Source organism: Panthera uncia (assembly GCF_023721935.1).
Source record: "Panthera uncia isolate 11264 chromosome A3 unlocalized genomic scaffold, Puncia_PCG_1.0 HiC_scaffold_12, whole genome shotgun sequence".
Taxonomy (NCBI): domain Eukaryota; kingdom Metazoa; phylum Chordata; class Mammalia; order Carnivora; family Felidae; genus Panthera; species Panthera uncia.
In genome coordinates this window covers 26,848,053-26,862,760 of record NW_026057579.1, presented here as the reverse complement: position 1 = coordinate 26,862,760, position 14,708 = coordinate 26,848,053, and positions in this window count along the sequence as shown.

The following is a 14,708-nucleotide window of genomic DNA, read 5'->3' as shown; positions in this document are numbered from 1 at the left end:
CATTTTCTTGTTGTTGTTCATTTCAGAAGATATTTTCTTAAATTTTTTAAACGTTTATTTATTTTTGAGACAGAGAGAGACAGAGCATGAACTGGGGAGGGTCAGAGAGAGAGGGAGACACAGAATCTGAAACAGGCTACAGGCTCTGAGCTGTCAGCACAGAGCCCGATGCGGGGCTCGAACTCACAGACTGTGAGATCATGACCTGAGCCAAAGTCAGATGCTCAACCGACTGAGCCACCCAGGCGCTCCAAGAAGATATTTAAAATATCTATTATGGGGTATTATGGGGCACCTGGGTGGCTCAGTAGGTTAAGCATCTGACTTTGGCTCAGGTCATGATCTCACAGCTCATGGGTTCGAGCCCCACATTGGGCCCTCTGCTGTCAGCACAGAGCCTGCTTCGGATCCTCTGCCCCCTCTCTCTCTGCCCTTCCCCCACTTGCATTCTTTCCCTCAAAATAAATAAATAAACTTAAGAAAAGTATCTATTATTCACCAGCCACTTTGTTAGGTATTAGGTATTGAAAATTAAGCACAGTCTTTTTTTCAAGGAATTTATAGTATAGCAGAGGAGACAGATATACAGAGTTTATTACAATATAACAAAATAAGTACTACAGTAGAGAATGCCTAGGCATTGAAAAGAGGGGACCAAAATTAGTCTGGAAGCTTCAGGGGAGGTGCCCAGGAGGAAATGGTGCCCCAAAACTGATTCTTAAAGGATACATTCATTCATTGTATTCCTCTGAGCTTATAATTTTCTATAAAACTCCCTTTCCTAACCATACTAGTTCATTTTTCATCCATGTTCCCATAACATTTCAAACATCTATTGTAATACTTATGAAATCATATGATGGTTAGTTATATATGTACTATCTTCTCCACTAAATTTTTAACTCCTTGACACTTGGAACAGTTACCTTATTTACCTTTGTATTTCCAAAATATAACATGGGATCTGCCATACAATACACAGTAATATTTTTTTTTAATTTTTGGGTTGAATAGATATCAAGTGAATGATATATAAAATAAGTACTATTAAGAAATAAATAATATAAGGGGGCACCTGGGTGGCTCAGTCAGTTAAGCTCCTGACTCCTGATTTCAGTTCAGGTCATGAGCTCACAATTGTAAGATCCACACTGGGCATGGAATCTGCTTGGGATTCTCTCTCTCCCTCTCTGTCTGCCTCTCCCCTACTCTCAGAAATAAAGAAGGAAAGAAAGAAATAAAGAAGAGGAAAAGAAAAGAAAAAAAGAAAAGAAAAGAAAGAAAAAGAATTCCAAGAATCATAAAATGAGTTCTAGATAGGGTAGGCATGAAGGCTTCACAGAAGAGCAAATTGAACTGGGTCTTGAAAAATGGAATTTTGTAGCTTCAGACCAGTAGTTTCAACTAGAAAACAAGAACTGACCTAAGGTCTGGAAAAATAAAGCTCTGCTTTCACAGAGACAAAGGAAGTAGAGAACTAGCTCTAGCACTAGACCGGGAGGTAGGAATAAAGATGAATTAATCAGGGAAGTCATTAACCCAAAGGATCAGGCTACAGGAAGAGGTAGCCAGTCAGAATGAAAAACAACTAGTGTATGGAAGAAAATAAGTGATATTTTTAAAAACTAAATCTAAATAGAGACTATAATATAATAATTTCCCTATCCTGAATGTAATGGATGCTCTAGAATTTCTCTAATTATAATGAGTGGTTTTGGCACATTCTTCATAACTGAATATAGCATGTTCTATATATTAGATTTCATAAGAGGCAGGTGGAAAGTTAATGATAGAAAAATGTGACTAAGCCCATGATTCCCCTGAGCAGTGTTTTGAGTCTTGCAGAAAAAGAACAAAACAAACACAAAAAGTGGGAAGGGAATGTAATTTGGGGGCATGGGGAGAGACTTTTAGTTGCCCATTGCAATGTGTTGTCACACAACTCTATTAAAGAACAATATTATTCCTAATTGTTCAAAGTTTCTCATAGATAACTATGTCTCATAAGAACAAAAGTAGGACGAGCATACATGTTTCATTTTGTAAGGTTATCTGACATATATCGTTATAATACACAATATTTCTTGTTTTCCATGGTACTTAATCGTGAGTAGAAAGGAAGAAAAGTTGCAAAATGTCACTTGCTTTGCCACTTTGCCTAAAGCCAGTCATGCTAATCACATACTTATTATAGTTACAAATCAGCTTCCAGAGCTAAACCCTTGATCTCTGGAGACCATTCAGAGGTGGCCCTTCTTAAAAATTATCTAGTGTAGACCTTGGACGATAACCTAGAAAAACAAAGACACAAGATATGGACCATTTGGTTATAGCTACAATGCCATCTTTAAGAACTTATTGAAAAAAGGCAGGGGCTGGGCTTGGAATATAATATGTAGCTGAACAGGGACAGAACCACAGTAATCATGGTTGGGATGAAGATTCTGTTTCTCATATGTGAAAAACTGAAAGGTAAGAAGGAGAAGGAGAAACAGAAGCACTGTGACCATACATTTCCAAGCTGTCCTAATTAGAATATAAAGGAAAAATAAGTATATGCATTCTCCAATATAAAACCAATATAATCAAAGGGTTATAAATAATATTTTAGTTTAATATTCTGTATGACCATCCACTTTTTATATCAAAAGAAAATAAAATGGGTGCCTGCATGTCTCAGTTGGTTAAGCATCCAACTTGATTTTGACTCAGGTCATGATCTCATGGTTGTTGAAATTGAGCCCCACATCAATAGGATTCTTTCTCTTCCTCTCTCTCTCTTCCCTTTCCTTGTCCCCCCCCCCCCTCAAAATAAAATAAATAAACTCAAAAAGAAAAGAAAAGAAAATGATAAAAAGGCACAGAGGTTTTCTTGTTTGTTTTTTGCTTATAAAATCTCTGATGGGTGGAAACAAACAAACAAAACTTATTTCAATTCAAACAATACTTAGTATAGAATGTGTATGTGCTCAACCCTGTACCTGGGTGCCATGCTATTCTGAAAAGTGTAGGCTTAAGTCATGAACACTTTAATATGTATGTGTCTTCCTGTTAAATAACTTTCTGCTTGCCTGGAAATATAATAGCAATAACCATCTTTTCCACTTTTACTCTTTAAACTCTTCTCTGGTTGAATATTTTTTTTATTTTTTTAATCTTTTTATTATTTTTTGGAATAATTTTTTTAAACAAAGGCAAGTATTTCAATGTCTGCATGCCATTGAAGGAAAGACTGTTTCCATTGGATTTGATCCATAAACTAATTGCCTCAAACTGTAATTACCCATCCTTGAAGTATTGATATAAGTCAAACTCTGTCTGGAACTTTAATATGGAAACAAAATAACCAGTTTAAACTCCAGAAGCAATAGTTCATGGATCATCAGGATGGCTTGTTGTGGAGGCTGACAAATAGAAGGCTAGAAAGAGAACTGCGATGTCCTTCACCTCGAGTCCTTCCTGGAGCCCTTCTCCAGCGCAGACCTACAAGAGCATAACGGTTTGCATATAGTCAAAACTGCTTACTACACTGCTCAGAAATATACTTTTACTTAATTTGCCAGAGGATTTGTAGAGTTACAAACTATTTTTGTCTTTTTAAATTAAAAAAAAAGGTATTTAAACTCTGTCAAGAAAACAACCTCAAAGTTCAGGCTTTTTTAATATCCTTCTTGCTTTTTTCCCCCTATAATTTTTAGGAATGAACACTATACATTTGAATCAGTGAAAACTGAAATCATAGGAGGAACTTTAAGGTGGAGAGTAATGTCCAGAAATCAATGTAATGTCCAAATATTGAGAGAGTCTAAAAGCCTAAGATTACGGACTCTGTACTTCAGAAGTCTTCTTCATACTTCAGTTCTCTACCTCTTTACCTGGGCGATGTGTTCATCTTATGATAATTCATTGTCTTGTGCATTTAGGAATGCTATTTTTTTCTGTATGTATATTCCATTTCCATGAAAAAAAGACAGAAAGACAGAGAAATAAAGACAGAAAGAAAGAGAGAGAGAGAAAGAAAAAGAAAAAGAAAAAAAAGAAAAAGAAAAAGAAAGAGACATGGATTCTGAAACTAAACTGCCTAGATTTGAATCTTGGCTCCATACCTTACAATCTATGTGACTTTGGGTAAACTCCTTAACCCTCTGTGCCTCAATTCCCTCAACTATAAAATGGGGATGATAGTAATGGCACCTACTTCAGGTGGTGGTTATAGGATTTTACAACTTAATATATGTAAAACATGTGAAACAGTGCTTCACACATAGCAAGGTATATATAAGTATTACAGTTGTTAATAGTAACCCATTCACTTCTTTGACACTCTAGAATAAGAATCCTTAGATCATCCTTAATGAAAATCATTTAAGGAGATTTCCCAACTTTTCCCAGACTTTTCATTGATTTCTCAAATTGCTCATTTTTTCCCTTTGTTGTCTGGACAACTCCATAGGAAACAATTCTCTATCAGTTTTCCCTCTAAATTTAACATAAAAAGAAAAGAGATTAAAATATATACCATTGGATATTTACAAATATATTAAATATCTTCACTGACATATAGTTGCCATTCTGCTTTTCAAATGCTATTAAGTCTGTTTTTTAAAATATCTATTATATATATTTATTCATTAATCTTCATTTAAGAATAATTAACCTAGCTATTTTTGTGACTGTATATCCTGATTTTTTTCTGCATTAGTTGTCATCACTTAGCTTTTTAATGGCTTTACTAAATATAGCCAAATAAAATCCTCTAATGAGGACTCAAAGACATTCACTCTGGGAACCAGTTTTTAATCAATGAAACAGTCATTAAGTACTAGCATCTATTCTATATTCAATATTGTGTCAGGTGCCCTACCAAGAAGTTATGACACAGAGACAAGGAATTAACAATAAAAACCATCTAATAACAATATAAAAGGTTTTAAAAAAAACCTTATATGTAATTTGAAATAGGTCATATAAATGATATATACTTGTGACTCAAAAGAATTGAGTGATTAAGGATTGGAATAGATTGGGATATGAGATGAATAGTAGATATATTGCAGGTAAGAAAAAGGACATGGCCAAAGACATAGACAGAAGTGTAAGATAGATTAAGCAATAGTAAGTAGGCAAGGTGTTTGAGAGAGAATTTTTGTAACAGGATAAAAGAAGATAAGTGGGAAAGACACTGAGATCAGAGTATTCAGAATCTTGAATGCCAGTCTTAAAAAAATTTGTACTTTATGCTATAGGAAAGACTGTATTTGTGGGTTTGTTTCAGGAGAAAGATGTATTTAAAACAGCATTTTAGAAAAATTCACCTAGCTGCCACGTTTAGGATTAATTGAAAACAAGTGAAAGAAATTAGGCAGAAATTAGGGGCCATTGCCATAGGACCAGAAATATTAAGAACATGTATTTGAGCATAAACCACAGGAATGGAAACGGGAATTATATTTTTAAGAAATTATTATTAGAATTTGATAATGCTCTGCTATCATGGGGGGTAAGGAATCAACAATGATTTCTAGGATTCAAGCTTAAATTATTAAGAAAATTAATAGAGAAACCATTAATAGAGGAGAGGTGTGGAGAGGTTGTACTTGTTTGAGAATATATCATGAGCATAGAGGCAAGGGGTTTGGATTTAGGTATATTGCATTGAAGGGGCACCTGGGTGGCTCAGTTGGTTAAGCGTCCGACTTCAGCTCAGGTCATGATCTCACAGCTCGTGGGTTCAAGCCCCGCATCGGGCTCTGTGCTGACAGCTCAGAACCTGGAGCCTGCTTTGGATTCTGTGTCTCCCTCTCTCTCTGCCCCTCCCCCGCTCGTACTCTGCCTCTCTCTCTCTCTCTTAAAAGTAAATAAAACATTTAAAAAAAATTTTAAGTATATCGCATTGAAGAAATTGCTAGACATTTTTTGCACTAGATTTCTAGTTGGAAAAGCAGAAACAGAGCTCAACAGTGGGAAAAGCTATAAATGCACAAAATTTTGTGTCAGTATGTGTATTAAAATGCATCAGCATGTTTGTGAAGGGCAGAAATATCAGAACTGCATGTTCCCTGCAACTTTTTTTTTGCTGTTATTATGTTCTAACTATACATGGTAATGAGCAAAATGTTATAATTCATATTCTGTGTTACTTATATATACAATCACATGACATCTGTAAACTCTGTGTGGGCTTAAAAACCTCTTAACTCTTGATGGAAATTAAACCTCATCTCTTTTTACTAGCATGGTTGGCTTGGTTTTAAAACATGATTGCAAAGTGTTATCCTTGTTTTAATGTAGTCTGATTTTGACTATACTGTAAGTTGCAGATTTTTACTGGGGTATGATATCATCATCAAAAGGCTTTTAAGCAGTAACTCCTTGAATATATTTTACTTATTGTTTAATATGGTAAGTTTTAATGTTTGAATTTGGGAATTCATTTCACAAAAATTAGTTTGAGTGAGTGGCAAAGAATCTTTAAATGAATAACATGTGGATTTCAGTGTTAATTTGCATATAGACAACCTCTCTCAAAATATAAAAATAAATAATATTTCCATTAGAAATTATAAAAGGGAACACTAAACTTTTCAAAGGCCTTGAACAATTATGGTCATGTCTAAGCAAGCTACCAAATAAACATTTAAAGGAAAAAAAATTAAGTCTAGTACAGCCTTCATTTGTTGGTAGAAGAAAGAAAGAAAGAAAGAAAGAAAGAAAGAAAGAAAGAAAGAAAAGGAGAAAGAAAGGAGGGAATGAGGGAGGGAGGAAGGAAGGAAGGTAGGACAACAACATAGAGTAGAATAGTAGAATATAAACATATTCTTTGTGTTGCAAATAATTACACTAGTTGCCAAAAGATGGTTCAGTTCTAGGGTCTAATGCGAATTGTAAAAGCTGTTACCCAGTCAAATAAACCTAGAAACTCCTTTTCTCAAGTCTAACTTCTTCTTTCTTTCATAAATCATATGATATTCATGGAAATTAACTCAACCCCTATGTCACCTCTTCTTTAAATATTTTTATAATATATTCCACCATATATGGCACAAACCTATATTGAATACTGAGGATAATAAGAATAAAAGTAGAGTTACTATATTCTCTCTTCTCTACCAGAGTGGCAAGTGGTTCACACAACTTTTAGGCTAGAAAGAGTATAAAATAATACTATTAATGGTTTCTTCTCTTAGATTAACACATGTATTAGCTTCTAAGGAGAAAGAGTTTCAGTCTATTAAGAAGTATTTAGAAAGAACTATTTATAAAAATGCATGTTGAATTCATAAAGACCAAGGAGTAAATTTTAGCTCTTTTAAAACTGACCTTCATTCACTGGATTCAAATTGCTTTCAAAATGACCATGATTTCAAGTTTCAATTACTTATTTTTCAAGGAGTATAATGATGTATGAAATTTTAATGTTTACAGGTAGCAGAATTTTAATAGAATGTGGTCTTAAAGATTTAATCCTTGGTCTGTATCTATTTGTGACTGATCTTAAAGGTTGTAATGACAGTAATATGCCATGTTGCTAAAGCACAAATGTAAATCTTACATTTACAATCTTATGCTATAAGTCTTATGCTACAAACTATAAATTTGTACTTGTAACTGATAACTAAACTGGTAGGTCTAGTCAACTGATTACCCAATGTCTGTAGTTCAACATAGACTGTTGTTCTTATTTAATTTATTGTCTCACTTAATACTCCTTAAGTAACCAATGTTATGGCCATTTTACCAAAAAAGCAATTTTATCCTGGAGTGATATTCATGTGTTGGAAAGTCAGAAAGGTCACAGGACATAATCCTCAAAAATACCAAGGGCTTACAATATATTAAAGAAGCAATACAATTAATCTGTTATTTAGTCTTACTTTTCATCCAATCCACAATCGATATGCTTGAACTTCTAATACTACACTATAATCTCCATAACTGAAATCAGTAAGGTCTGTGGTCAATAAATGTTTCTGAAAGCATTATAAGTGCTACAAATCTAAAATTGCTCTGAAAATACAGCCTATTTTTAAAAATCATTATATTAGCAAAGTGTTACGTAAGTCTAATTTCAAAATATTGTTTAACACTGCAGTGTTACTAATACTCAATTTTATTAGAACATCTATAAGTCAGTCTGGGATATCTTAAACAGAGTTTGTATTACTTCTAGCAGTGGTACTATGATCAATGTACATAATCCAATTTTTTATGAGAAACAATATGAAAGGTCTCTAAGGAAATTATTTTAAATAAACTCAAAACCAAAACCATTAATTTTATTTACAGACATGCATACTTCAGAGATATTGTGGGTTTGGTTTTAGACCACCACAATAAAAGGAATATCAAAATCGAGTCAAATGAATTTTTTGGTTTCCTAGTACACATAAAAGTTATGCTTGCACTACTCTATATTGTGGTCTATTAAGTGTGCAATAGCATTATGTCAAAAAATGTACATATCTCAATTTTGTAATACTTTATTGCTAAAAATTATTGTCATTTAAACTTTCAGCGAGTCCTAATCTTTTTGCTAATAGACGGTCTTGCCTTGATGTTGATGGCGGCTGACTGATCAGGGTGGCGGTTGATGAAAGTTGGGGTGGCCATGGCAATTTCTTAAAATAAAACAACAATAAAGTTTGCCAAATCCATCGACTCTTCCTGTCATGAATGATTTCTCTATAGCCTAAGATGCTGTTTGATAGCATCTTACCAACAGTAGAACTTCTTTCAAAATGGGACTCAACTCTCTCAAACCCTGCTGCTGCTTTATCAACTAAGTTTATGTAATATTCTACATCCTTTGTTGTCATTTTAACAATCTTCACAGTACCTTCACCAGGAGTAGACTCCATCTCATCCAGAAGAAGCAATTCCCCACTCACTAAAATTTTATCATGAGATTGCAGCAAGGCAAGTATAATAGTATTCAAAAAGTTTGAAATATTTCAAGAATTACCAAAATATGACACCGAGACAAGTGGCAACTGCTGTTGGAAAAATGGCACCAATAAGCTTGCTCGATGCGGAGTTGCTACAAAACTTCAATTTGTGAAAAAAAAAGCGCAACATCTGGAAAGCACAATAAAAGGAGGAATGCTTGTAGTTTTCAATCAGAAGAAACTAGTTCAGTATCATCTTAGATGCAAATTAGCACTATTCCTTACTATCAAGAATTTTGTGGATGCCCAATATCTTGAATTTTTGAACTACAGAGTCCTACTTTTAGGTAGAGTTTTAATCTTTTTCATTTTATAAATAAGGAAATCAAGTCATGGAAGGAAACTTAAGTGATTTGCCCAAAACCACATCTCATAGATGGCAGAGTTGGTTCTTGAACCCATGTCTTAATTCAAAGCTCAGTGGTTTTCACAGAGTGAAAAAAAAAGTACACCTATTTGTAGAAAACTTTATTTTTCTATTATCTCACTGCCACAATATTCTTTATTATAAACTTAAGTGCCAAATGCTGTGTTTAAATATACTTCTCTGTATTTCTTAAGGCTGTTGTAATGAGATACGATACAATGGGTGTCTTAAAACAACAAAAATTTATTCTCTCACAGTTCTGGAGACCAGAAATCTGAAATGAAGTGTCACTAGGGTCAATTCCTTCTGGAGACTCTGAGGAAGAATCTGTTCCATGCCTCTCTTCCAACTTCTGGTGGTTGCTGGAAATCCCTGACATTTTTTTGCTTGTGCATAACTCCAATCTCTGCCTCCAAAATATACCAAATCAGCCTAAAACAATAGGGGCGCCTGGGCAGCTCAATCGGTTAAGCGTCCACTTCAACTCAGGTCATGATCTCAGAGTTTGTGGGCTCGAGCCCCACGTCAGGCTCTGTGCTGATAGCTCAGAGCCTGGAGCCTGCTTTGGATTCTGTGTCTCCCTCTCTTGAAAATAAATAAATGTTAAAAATAAATAAATTTAAAAAATAAAACAATAAAGTAAACTGCATCTCAATCACCAATTTCAGTGGATCATCTCAGAAATTCTACTAGACAATTAACCAATAAAGTACTTCTGTCTTTGTCACATGGCAAGTAATTTGAACAAAAATGGATTCTTTGGGGGCAAAATGTAAAAATAAGAAATGCTTTAATAAGTAAATAAGTTGTAGTTTAGTGTAAAAAATTCCACGGGATTATAGTATAAACTGCTAATGGATGGATACCCAATACCCTTTCTCCTTGGGTTTGTAATAAACCTGGTTTCCTAAATCCAGGAAAAAAAGTGAGGCAAACATTTATTTTTTTTAACTTTATTAATCCAAGCAATAATAACTCCCTTCTTCCTACATTTTAACTGCATGCTCTTGTCATGCCAAGCAAGAACCTGAAACTGAGAAAGATGGAAACTACTGGAACATTCTGTCAGTATTGGAGAGTAGTTACTAAAAAAGCAGAATTAGATTACTGAATTGTACCTAGTTCCACCACATTACAGGCACATAACCTCTAGAAAGCATTATAATTTGGACTTTCTAAAGTGCTAATAATCTCATCTATAAAATGAAGATAATCATATCTGGGGATCAAATAATATAAAGATGGTGAAATCATTTAGAAGCTATAAAATAGAAAGTATTTTATTATAGTTCTATGCTTATAATTTATGCCTAATGTTTAGAAAAACAGACAAAAACAGAATAAAAACATTGAAAATCATTTGGTTAACAAGTGCTTTTAAATATGTTGAATGTAGTGGCACCTGGGTGGCTCAGTCAGGTAAGTGTCTGACTCTTAATTTGGATTCAGGTTATGATTGCATGGTTTGTAAATTGGAGCCTCACATGAGCCCTGCATAGAGACCCTTATTGCTGTCAGCACAGAGTCTGCTTGGGACTCTCTCTTTGCCCTTCCCCCCGTGCTCACTGTCTCTCTCAAAATAAATAAACATTAAAAAAAAGATACTTTAAAAAATAATAAATATTGAATGCGGATTATTTGTGTAACAGTAATTCAACCAAGGTGTAAGACACACATATATAAATGTTAAAATTTCTTTATAGCAATTACTAACTCTAAATTCAATCAAAGACCATACATTAGTTAAAACAGTTCAAGAGTTTTGTTTTTAGGGATGCCTAGGTCACTCAGTCAGTTAACTGTCCAACTTTGGCTCAACTCATGATCTCACATTTGTGAGTTCGAGCCTCACCGCTTCGGATGCTCTGTCCCCCCACCTCTCTCTGCGCATCCCCTGCTTTCTCTCACTCTCTCTCTCAAAAATGAATAAACATTTTCAAATAAAGTTTTGTTTTACCCCAATATCATATATTCATTTTGCCTTTTGAAATGAAAAGCAAACAACATAAAGCTTTTACTTAATAATTAATAAACAAATTGCCATTACATAGTATCTTATGTTCAAATAAAGTCACAGTTTATAAAGTATTATCCTATATACTATTTGAGTCCATCTTTACAACAGCCTATAAACTATCTACTAAGTGCCAGGAAGAGAAAGATTCTTTGGTTAAGAAATATTTCAGTCGAACTTGAGGTATTAATAGAAATCTTAATAGAAGAGTTTCCTGAGAAGAGAGAAAGAACACAGGAAAGAGTACAGAGAAGGTAAAGCCCCGCCCCCCCCAGTACAATGGAGCAAAGAATACTAATGACATGTGGCAGGAGATGGGACTGGAAGGTATGCGAGAGCCAGAACACAAGGGGTCTTGTATGGTGTGCGAAGCAAGGAGCTTTTATTTTTACCATTTTAACCGAGAAACTACTCAATGGTTTTATTCAAAGGAGTGATGTGATTTTATGTGAGTTTTTGCAATCGTTATGAGAATGAAAAAAAAAATAGTGCAGCAGTGAGATGATGAAAGACTGAATGAACTAACACAGTGGCAGTGAGGGGTGTATTTGAGAGACGTTGGGAATATGGAATCCCTGAGATTTAAGTAACGATTTGACAGGGAATAAGTGAGATGGAAGGGCTGAAGGTGATGTGCAAGGTTCTGATTTAGAGCAGGGGGTTGATAGTGGACACCTTCAAAGTGCTAGGGAGTATAGGCAGACTGGTGGGAGCAGAGGGCAGAGGGGATGATTACTTTGTAGATGTTGGATTTGAGGTTACTGTGAGAAATGTGCATGAAGATGTTCTGTAGGCAGTTGTAAATAAGAAAATAGCAAGAGAAAAGTCTGGATTTAAGATCACCCATAGTCATTTTTTCTCTTCTGGAACATTCCTTCAGGATGGTATAATGAACTTAAAGGAGAAACATAGTAAGAACAGAAAACAAAAATTGAGGGAGACTTCTGTTTCTATTCTCCTTCATGTGGTAGATGAAAATGTGGGAATGCTGGGATAGGTAGACTTTTTCCTGGACTTGTTTCCTCCCCTATCCCCCTCCCAAATTAGATGCTCTAGAGTCAAGGCAGGCAAGTAGCAGTGGGCCACACGGTGGAAGATTCTGAACACGTGACTTAGGGTTTGAAGTTTTCTCAGAAGAAAATGGGAGACTACTGAAGAGAAATAAGATGATCACAGTATTCACAATATTTAGGTGAATAAAAAAGTAGTAATTTATAGGGGCAGAATCATGACATTAATTGGAGTGGGGTGAAGAAAGAGAAGCTGAGGCTAACTGAAGAAGGCATCTGGAGATATTACTAATACATATTGCCTCGGTTTCTTTCTCATATGTAAAATGGATTATAATAGTAGCTATATGTAAATAAAGTCATTGTGAATGTAATATTGCATTTAACATGCTCAGTACACTGCTTGGTACACAGTAGGTACTCAACAGGTGTCTGATAAATGAATGAGATCAGAAGGAATTCAACCTGTAGCCACTGTTAAACACACCCATTAATTCTTCAAACATTTTTCTTTTTCTGTTTAAAGTATCAATACAACCCACTCTTAGAAACTCTAGTACAGGTACTAAACCTACATTCTGGAAGACAAATGAGAATCATCAGTGATCTCTTCCTCAACCTCCTCATGATGGTCAAATGAACTTTATTTTTTTTATTTTTTTTACCATTTATTCATTTTTGAAAGACAGAGAGAGACAGAGTTTGAATGGGGAAGGGGCAGAGAGAGAGGGAGACACAGAATTTGAAGCAGTCTCTAGGCTCCAAACTGTCAGCACAGAGCCCGATGTGGGGCTCAAACTCATGGACCGCAAGATCATGACCTGAGCCAAAGTCAGCTGCTTAACCGACTGAGCCACCCAGGTGCCCCCAAATGAACTTTAAAGGAGGAATATGGTAAGAACACTAAAAAATGAAGGAGTCTACCGTTTCATTCCTCCTTTAAGCATGAAGTGAAAATATAAACCCAACTGTGAAAATCTTCTGGTAGAGAACGTGGGTTTGTTTTTGTTGGTAGTCTCAGGAGTGAAGAATTCATATTTTTATTTTCCTTTATATTTTATGCTAAAATTCTCTGTTGAGCTTAGGAGTATCATTATAAATTCAAAGGAACTATATTAAGGAAAATAAAGATTGAAGGTAGAAATAAGTTAGTAAGATCTTCTTTAAGCAAGAAGGGCTTTTGAAGACCCTTTGGCATCAGGTGATTTCCAAAGTACAGAAGCTCCAGAATATGAATTCATGATTATATTTGCAGTGGCTATTCACACAACTAAAGAAGAGTACAGCCTAGCATACAGAACTATCTAAAAAGTCACTGAAGAAAAAAACAGGGATCATATTTAGTGTAATTCTGCTATTTTATGTGGTGAAAACACACAAAGATAGTGGTGGAAATTTCCAGTTTAAGAGCTGTGCTGGGATTCATAGGTCAGGCCCCAATGTGGAAGACAGAATGAAGGACTCTCCATTCTTAAGGCTGCATACCACCTACATTTGTATGACCGTTTCTTTTCCTTTTTAGAGAGAGAAGGGGGGGAGGGGCAGAGAGAGAGAAGAAAGAATCTTAAACCCAGCATGGAGCCAATGCAGGGCCACATCTCATGACCCTGAGGTCATGACCTGAGCCAAAATCAAGAGTCAGACACTTAACTTACTGAGCCACCCAGGCAGCCCACCTGTATATTTTTTTAAAAAAAGGATAAATAAAACAGAATCAACATAATTATCTCATGTAATACATCTCCTCTGTAAGGATTAACACCTTCAGCTTTCTGAAACAAAGACACTTCACCTATACAAGAAAATTGCTATTATTATTCTGCATGAATTTAAATTAGTATAAATCCATTTTCCAATTCCTCTCTTTTCATTTTCCAACGTTGACTTTCAAACACTTAATTTTCCTTCCAATTTCCTAAATGCCCCATGCCTTAAGTTCCACCATCCTTGGCTCATATACTTTATACACAGCATGTCTAATAAATAATATTACCACGAGCTCAGAGGACCACAAGCTCAGACCTGTTACCCTCCAGGCGTTCTGTGCTTTTACTGTCATTCTCAGTGTTCAACTTGTCTATGTCTCCATTAAAGTGGATGGCAATATTAAATTAAGTTGTGTACACCTAAAAAGTCATTCTTGGTTTTGTTTTGTTTGTTTAAATCTGGGAATGAGTAAAGTGGAAGTAAGACTACCTGGGAAAACAATATAATTTGAAACAGAGGAAAGGAACATGGCTACCCAGTTGTTTCTGGGTAAGTGAGGATTCTACTAGATATTCCAAAAAAAAAAAAAAGCCAAACAAACCCCAAAACTCCTCTTTCCAGCACCTTCCTCCCCCCCCCCCAACTCTCAAAAATCTCCAGAGAGT